Source organism: Papio anubis, chromosome 2 (assembly GCF_008728515.1).
Source record: "Papio anubis isolate 15944 chromosome 2, Panubis1.0, whole genome shotgun sequence".
NCBI lineage: Eukaryota > Metazoa > Chordata > Mammalia > Primates > Cercopithecidae > Papio > Papio anubis.
This window is the reverse complement of record NC_044977.1, coordinates 110,231,945-110,241,436: the sequence shown is the minus strand read 5'-3', so window position 1 is coordinate 110,241,436 and position 9,492 is coordinate 110,231,945. Positions and strand designations below refer to the sequence as shown.

The following is a 9,492-nucleotide window of genomic DNA, read 5'->3' as shown; positions in this document are numbered from 1 at the left end:
AGGTCACCATATTGATGCCTAACTTAGTGCATAGCACAGGATGAGCATAGCACACTGCAGCTCAGAACTCCTGGGCTCAAGAAATCCTCCCTCTTCAGACTCCCGAGTAGCTAGGACTACAGGCATGCACCATAATGCCTGGCATATTTTAATATTTTTTTGCATATCTCTAGCAGTATCTAAAAGCTCTACCTGTTCTTTTTTTATAAATTGCCACAAATTATCTGTCCTTGGGGCTGAGTTATTAGGAGAGTCCTAAATATGGGAAAAGCAACAAGGGTGAATGAGGACAGAAAAGCTATGAGAGAGGTGCTGAGGAAAAGGCGCTGTACCATGGTGACAGAGGAACAAGTGGGAGGCCAGAGGATTCTGTTAACTGAAAGGAAAAGCTAAGATTCCAGAATGGGACAGGCTTCTTGGGGTGAGAAGGGAGGTTAGGAGGAGAGAGATCTTTTGAATCAGAATGGAGTAGGAATCTGTCTTTTTCATTGCCTTAGGGTCCTGGTAATGACAGATATTTCTACATTAGAGGCCAGGCACTTGATAGGAAGCTATGTAGAGCTAGTGGAGGTTTTATTGTTGTATTTGTTCCCTCAAGGCCAATTTCCACCGCAAATTAGGTGGGGTTTTTTTGTTTTGTTTTGTTTTTTTCATTTCACAGGTGAAAGTATATAGTCTCCAAAATGTAGATAAAAACTGGCAATGTTTGATGAAAAAGTTATGTGACCTTCAATTTATTCGGCTTCTAAGAAAAAGAACCAGAAGTCAGAATAATGGTGATTAGATCCAAACTCTAGTCCAATTCCTGTCTGATCTCATAGAAGCCATTTAACCTCTCTGAGCCTGAACTTCTCCATCTGTAAAAAAAGTTAGTGCTAAAATATGTCTTACTGTGCTGCAGAGTTCTTGTAAAGCTACAAAATAAAAGCCACCATTCATCCACTTCTTACCCTGGGCCAGACTTCAAACTCCCTAATTTAGGAATGTTAGCTCATCAATCATCGCAACAGTCCTGTAAGATAAAAATCCATTTTCCAGATGGAAAAACCGAGGCTTCCAAAGGTTCAGCAATTTACTGTTAGACCTTTAATCTACACTTACCTGATTCCGAAGCCCTTTCTTTTCTTTTTTTTTTTTTTTCCTCCTTTAAAAATTACATTTATTTTAATGCTGAATTTACTCCCGTGCCATAAGTTTTTGTTTCTTCAGTTTCTTCCGGGATATCTTTTTCTTCTGGGCAACCTCCTCTTCTGGTTTTGGAACAATCTGTTCCTTTTCAGTAAGGATCATCTCAGTGTGGCAGGGAGAGCTCAGGTATGGGTTAATCCCACCATGACCTCTGTAGGTCCGTCGGCGCATCTTAGGTGCTTTGTTCACTTGGATATGCTCGATGACCAGAGAATCTACATCTAAACCCTTCAGTTCAGCATTACTCTCTGCATTTTTAAGTATGTGTAGCAAAAATTCAGCACTCTTTTTGGGCCACCGACGTCGTGTCCAGCCCCACTGCTTGGCCTGGGCACACCTGCCAACTCCACCATTGTAACGTCGGAATGGTACACACTTTTTCTGTAAAGTGACATCTTTCAGATACTTCGTGGCTTTTCGAATATGCATACCCTTGATGGCCTGGGCAGTTTTCTGAGTGTTCTTAAAGTGAACACGAAGATTGGAACCTCTTGATTTGCATGATTTCGTGGGGTTGTCCGGGTCAAGTGAATAGCGGCGAACCATTTTCACAGATTACCTCAGGCCGCTTAGGGAAAGAGGAAGAGCCCGAAGCCCTTTCTTTTAACTAGGTGCTAAACTGTGAGAAAGGATTAGCAACTATAACTCATATGTAAGCACATGAAAGGATTAATAAGAACTCCGTCTTCCCTGCAGCATGCCTTGCTTATGTGAATCAGGCACTGAGCTTCTTGTCACTGTTATTTTCACTGCAAAAGAAAAAACAAGACTACTGTTTAAAAAAAATAAAATAAACAATACAAAAGTATAAAGAGTAAAAACTTCATTGAATGCATAGAAGCAGAGAGTAGAATGGTGGTTTCTAGGGGCAGGGAAGGAGGAGAGAAGGGAGAGGGGTACATGCTGGTCAAAGGATACCAATTTTCAGTTAGGATGATAAGCTTTGAGGATCTATTATATAATATGGTGACTATAGTTAATAATAATGTAGACTTGAAAATTTCTCAGAGAATAGACTTTAAATGTTCTCATTACAAAAAAATAAGTATGTGAGGTGATGAACATGTTACTTAGTTTTATTTCACAGTGTATACTACATATAGCAAAGCCTGTTGTTGTACATTGTAAATATATAAGATTTTAGTTTGTCAATTATACCTTAATTTAGGAGAAACAGAAAAGTAAAAACTCTCTCTCTCTCACACACACACACATATACACGCACACACAGCAACCTGCCAATCTCAATTTTGCTCTTCCACATTCTACACATATACATATAGAGAGAGGCTTTCACAAATAGAATTACACTACATGTATTATTCTGATATTTGCCTGTTTTTCACTAATCAGTGACCCTCTTTCCATTTATAGATCTATCTCATTCTTATTAATGACTGCATAGTATGATGTGTCATATTTATCATCCTAATATTGAGGAACTCTTAGGTTTCCAATTCTGTTATCAGAAGAAATGTTATAATGAGCACCATTATACGTATACAGTCATGCACTGCACAACATTTCAGTGAACAGACTACATATGCAATTATGAGTATAATACTCTATGTTTACCATGCCTTTTCCATGTTTAGATACACAATTACTTACCATTGTGTTAGAAATGCCTACAATCCTCAGTACAGTAATACGCTGTACCAGTTTGTAGCCTAGGAGAAATAGTCATATATACCACATATGGCCTAGATATGTGGCAGGCTATATATCTGGGTTTGTGTACATGTATTCTGTGATGTTTGCATGATGCCAAATCACCTAGCAATGCATTTCTCAGAATGTATCTGCATCCTTAAGTGATGCGTGACTCTATCTTTGGGTTCACATGCAAAATATTTCTATAGAATTGTTTTTAGAAATGAATTACTGGGCCAGGTAGTTTGTACATTTTTAACTTTGATGGGTACTGCATGTTCTCACTTATGAATGGAAGTTAAATGAGAACTTATGAGCACAAAGAAGGAAAACACAGACACCGGAGTCTACCTGAGCGGGGAGAATGATTAAGTAACATGTAAAACAAACCCCCATGACAAGTGTTTACCTATGTAACAAACCTTCACATGTACCCCCAAACCTAAAACAAAGGTTAAAAAGTTAAATAAATAAATAAATAAGTACTAGTATTAGAAACATTTTTTTGATGGGTATCATATCAATCTACATTTCACCACCATGTACGCGTAACCTTTTCTCCACATCTTCATGGATACTAGACATGAGCAGGCTTTTACATTTCTGCTAGTTTGATGGACAGAAAATGGTAACTTGCTCTTATGTGCATTTCCCTGGGTGCTAGTGAGATTATGCATTTATGTTTACTGCCTAGTTTGATTTCACCTTCCAAGAATGAATTGCCTCTCCATATCCTTTGCTCAATTTTCTATTGAAATTTTTTTTCTTTTTATTGTTGGATTTGTGGGAGAACTTACATATTGTGGCTACTACTCCTTTGAATATTGTATGAATTGCAGATATGTTCTTCCAGCCTCTGTTTTGTATTTTAACTTTTTAGAAATGGATCTTTATAGAAAAGATTTTTATTTATATGTAAACTTGTCAATTCTTTCATTTATGACTTGGCAGTTTTATGTTTTGCTTAGAAATGTCTTCCCTAGTTATAGATCACACACAAAAAATTATCTTGTATTTTATTCATGATTTTTCTGGTGTTGTTAGCACGGTTTTTTGTTTGTTTATTTGTTACATTAAATCATTAATCCTTCTGTACTTTTTTGTAAACAGTAAAGATGTAATTGCATTTTTTTCCCCAAATGGGCAATCAATAGTACTACACTGATTTAAAATGTGTTTTTATCATAACTACATTCTGATGTGTACACTGAACTTGTTGTAGACTTTGTATGCTGCTCCACCGATTGTTTTGTTTGTTCCTGCATGAATACCCCTTTGCATTTTAGCGTATCTTCACTAGCACATCTTCATAATATTCTTCGCTCCTGGTAAGGCAAATCTCCAAACATGTTCTCTTCCTAAAATTTCTTAGCTATTTTAAGTAATAATGCCAAGGTGCCCATATATATCCTACATGCCCATTTAGTTTTGGAGCTTTGCCAAATTCATTTTTTAAATTGTGCTGCTTCTGATGAGAACATCACTAATGCATATCATGCCAAAAATGAAAAAAGAAAAAAAAAAAAAGCACACCACTCTTTTTGAAGCTACCTAAAGTAGCAAATTCAAGCATTACACCATTATGGTAAAGTCATTTATATCCCTGATTGAGTAATCCAGAGAACTCCAGTCCTCTACATCTTTCCCCCTTTTCCCAATCATATGATAAGAGATAGATGTTTCCCAAATCTTGTTCCTTTGGAGAGGAAGAAAACTGATTAAAAATCCTGATTTTTCATACATGATAATATAACACACTGGCCATATAATTTGGAGCATTATTTAAAAATAATGATATATAATAGACATATTTAAGTAATTAGAGCCAGAGTAGTCCAGTGATTTAAATTATGGGCTTTAGAATCAGACAATTGAATTCAAATCCTAAATAGTGGTAAGTTATTTAACTTCTCTAGAGACTCGATTTCCTCATCTACCTAAGGTTTACATTTCTTACTTTATCATTTGTATGGATTAAAAATATTATGTACAAATCATTTACATATTGCATCACTTAGGAGGTACCTAATAAATTGTGATTATTATTGCTAATAGGTTTTTCTGTTGTATATCTTGCATGCATATAGCAGTTTTTTCAAAGTGCTTTCATAGATCTTTTCTCTTCATGTTCCTTTTACAGGTGAAATATGGACAGAGGGACACTAAAAGGGAGGGCTGCTGGCAATCATTCATTGCTATTGAAGGAAGCGAGGGTGAGCTTGAGAAAACACTGCACACTGAGGAATCTCAAGGACTCAGCTTCCTTCTGCACCCCTAGTCAAGCTCTGAGAGGCAGAGCTTCTTTGAGAGCATTTGAGTGCTAGAAATTTATGAGGTTTTTATAAGATTACCCACTTAAAATAGATCATATTTAATCCCATTTAGGATCTGGTTTAGATGAGCTTTTCTATATAACCATTGTGAATGAAAAGTACTATCAAAATTCTATCTTCCCCCTTACATTTGCACAAAATTAGCGGGAAATAAAGATGCATTTACATTTTGCATCATTTATTTGATCTTCATTTTAGTCCAATAAGTTATATATTAAAAAGTCTTCAGTGTGTCTAACTCGCTTACCTGCTAAATTAGCCAATTGCTTGCGATAGGCAACCTTTTTGTAGGTGCCACTTAGGAGTAAGCTTAAACGGCCAACTGATGCTTTCAGTTCAAGCAGTGAACAATTGTATTTTTTTCTACATTGTAAAAAAAAAATTCATTTCCTATCTATTTGCTAAGAATGACTTGCCTAGATATTTTGTTTGTACCTCTAAAGCATTCATCAATGTGCTCTGGTATATATGCAAGTTAGCATAGAATAACAAAGGCAATAAAAAAAAATAAACCTTGATTTGCTCATAATTAGGTTATTCTGGGACCAAGTCAGAGAATATGTCTTTTGGGGAGTGAGGTGCAAAAAACATGCTATGTGCCTTAATTATTGTGTATTTAAAAGTAGAGTATTACTTTCTGGGACTTAATGTCCAGTAAAGATCCTTGTCTTTTGAGTCATAAGATTATATGAAAACTGACATCAGATGGAAAAGGCAGAGCAAATAATACATATTTTAGAAGTTTGCAATATAGTATTGGAATTGCATTTGAATCTATAGATCATCTGCGATCATTTGTTTTGTGGATGACAATGTAATAAAAATACAATTTAAGGCCAATTCTTAAGTGGACAAAGCAATAACCATATTTCAATAAAAAATGGACACTTTTTAAAAAATTAATAAAAAGGTCACTTGGTACATGCATGAACATCATGAACATATATTTTTATATTTTGTATTTGCAAATAATGAAAGCTCACATGGGTTGTAATAATTGTTACTGGCTTATAATATTGGGCAAAGCACAAATACAAAATGTACTTGAAGCTCAGCTTTAAGTAGATTATGAACATTTAATATAGAATGTTATCATAATATTCAGAGCACCAAATTGCAGACTTCTGTCACCCACTTTCAAGCATGCTTCTGAAGATCATAGTTAATTCTGCTGATTTATGGTAATGCTGCAGCATTATCGTCCACAGCATCAGAAACCACTAACAAGCTTAGCATAAGCTTGGGCTGAAATGGTTTGAGGTTTAAATTTCTGTAACGATTATAAAGTAGAAGGAGTAAAATCCCACTTCAGCATAAAAAAAAAAAAGTACTGCATTTCCACTCGGTATCACAACCATCCCCCACCTCCCAGTAGCCTTCCCCCCTGCATGAAGAAAAGTAACTTTTAATGGACTGGCATTTTAAATTTTCTACATAGTCTTTTCTAAATGGTAGTATTTCTGATTCAAATATATAATGCTCACAGTTTTTCCTCGGTGAGAACTGCTCTAAAAGAGGTTTCCCCACTCCATCCTTCTAAAATGATTGCTCTTTTTAAAACAAATTCCCTTCTAGAAGCCCCTTTTTTGAACATTAATTTACATTACACTCACTTTTCTAGAAAATGGTTAGAAATCAGAACATTTTAATGGCCATTATCCTCATCTGGCCAAATGATTGTGTCGTACTTAATGTGTGGCCCTTAAGCAGATGAGGCCCACTTATTGTCTTCTTCCCCGCTGTTGAAGTCAAAAAAGGCTCCTGGCTTGAATCAGCATGGTTAAAAAAAAAAAAAAAAAAAAAAAGGAGGCGGGGGACTGTCTACCAAGACTGCTCCCCAAAAGATGAGTGCCTCCTTGTCAGTGAACACAATGAACAAACGCTGATGGAGGCAAAAGATTTGTGGCGTCTTCAAGATGAAAAATGCAGTAACATCAACACCATCCCTGCTGAGAGACAAAAGAGCAGCTACTCTGGTCACAAACTGATTTCCAAGCGAGTGAGCTAAAGGAACAATTCTGTGTCACACACTTGTGGCTGTTATCTCCTGCTTGGAATAGGACAGAAATAGATTCAACAAGAATTGGCTTCGTGTTTTCTACAAGAAAATCAATTCATGCCGCCCTTCAGATCTTTAGCAAGTGTCTTTTTATGAAAAAGCAAACTCTTCCCTTTGGTTTTGGGGGAAATAGCCACAATTGAAAAATAAGGGAGTGGGGAAACATATGTTCCACAAAGGTGCTAACAGTCTGGGGTGGAGTGGATTTTAGCACGGGTCCATCCATGAATCCTTTCTGAAAGAATCAGAGATGGTCCAGCAGCATGCATCTCCCCAAACTCTAATTTAAAAATCAACCTCCAAATAAGCTGCCACTTAGGATACGTAGATAACACATAGGTAAGGAAAAAAGAATAATAATGTATATTGATTTATTGTTTATCTCTGCATTAAGGAATATTTCATAATACCCTTTCTTATTTGAGAGAAAAGATGACCAAATTTTAATATCTCTAGGGAAAATCTAGTTCAGAAAAAAACTGAGATTTCTAAAATTTTTCTCTCAGTCTATAAGGGCGAATGTTTTGTATTTGGCTGGAGGAGCTGTCTCTTCAGAGTCTACGCAGAAAGCATTGAACTCTGGCGATGAGGACTAGCAGTTGATGGTATGAAGGAGAGTGAAAGAGTAGAAGGTTCAAGCACAGTCAGGTTGCTGAGGAACTAAGGAAGGAAGGAGCTGGAAGGGTTGTAGGGGTTTGCTACACAGATGGCAAGGGTACCTAAGGGAACGGAGCCTTCGTGAATCCAAATGGGCTTACCAAGACAGAGCAGTGAGGTCAGTCGGGAATTTTCAGTATAAAGTGGGTGATAGGTCAAAACAAACAAACCAAAAAAACAAACCCACGAAGGAAAGTAACTCGTAATTTCAGTCCTTGTAGAACCCAGCGCTAAGCGAGGACACCACAGGTCTCCGAAAGATTTGGGATGGTTCATCTTCTGAAGTTCAAACACTGACTCCTCACTACGGCTTTCTTTTCAGGATGTCATTCTCCCGCCTCCACACTCACTACCAAACAAACATAGAAATCTACTACTGTTCTCCCCATGCACTCCATTTTCTTCCAATCTGAGAGCCATTTGTGTGTATAATTGAAAATTAGCAGTGCAGCTGTTTGAAGAGAGTAATTTATCACAGCGCATTGTTCCTGCCTGACACTTTAGACCTGGCTCTAACAAGCCAGTGGTTACTGGGGGTTGAGCTACAGAAAGTGATTCGGCTGTAATGCTGCGTTTCCCCTGCTTTGTTGCTAATTGTAGCCTCTTTTTCTCCATTGAATTGGGAGTTGAGTAAAAGAGCTTGTTTGCTCTGTGCGGTGAGGCTGCCAGGGCCGCTTGGGCTATTATCACAAGATACTCTTGATCTTTTGAAAAGCAGGAAATAGAATTTTTCTCCAACAGGGAAAGTAATTTGCGATGCGTCCATTAGTTCTTCATTAAAGCAAGATTAAATTGCACGGCAAATCACATCTGTGTTTCGATGATTAAAGGGTGGCATTTTAGAGGCCAAAACTAATTACTAGTCAAAATGAATGGGAGTGAAAAAACAGTCATGTTTTTACATTAGATAGTGTGGCTTGTAATTAGATTCAAGCTAATTCCACTATTTCTTCTCTTTTAATGAGATGAGCCTGTCCTCATCTTTTTCTAGGCCACGCTAACAGCCCCAAATGTATAATTTTGATAATCCTAAGAGTTTACTTTATTGAAATTTCTTTGCTACCTGCCACAAGTGACTGTTCTCTCCAGTGGTACTTCATTATACAGAAACACAAGCTACTCAGAAATGTAGTTTACAATGTAAGTCATTCCTAGAGGAAAAAGAGTAATCTTAAATGAATATGTATAAATGTATAGATTTCAGAATGTGTATTTTTAAATGTTATTGAAATTAACCATCTCCAGAAATTTGTGCTAAACAAATCCTTCTCAGTTGGGCAACTACAAGTATTTTTAGTAATGTGGAATAAGGAGTAAGGTATTTGCATGCAACAGAGTGTTGAAGTGTTCTAAATTCAGTGTGCATTGGGTGTTGGGTTTTTTTTTTCCTTGCTTTGTGATATAATTTTTCCTCTTATCTTCTGGATGTTTTTACCTTTTCCTATGACTAAGGCATGTTATGATGGATTCCCTTCTAGGTTCAACTTTTCTTTTTATTAAAAACACACATTAGGCCCGGCACTGTGGCTCACACCTGTAATCCCAGCATTTTGGGAGGCCGTGGTGGGGGTGGGGGTGTGGATCACGAGGTCAGGAGTTCAA

At 36.9% G+C, this 9,492-nt stretch overlaps 1 pseudogene; it reads right to left on the bottom strand.

Moving 5' to 3' along the window:
* Positions 1-1,151: 1,151 nt before the first annotated feature.
* LOC101025929 lies at positions 1,152-9,447 on the bottom strand (annotated as a pseudogene).
* Between the last annotated feature and the right edge of the window lie 45 nt (positions 9,448-9,492).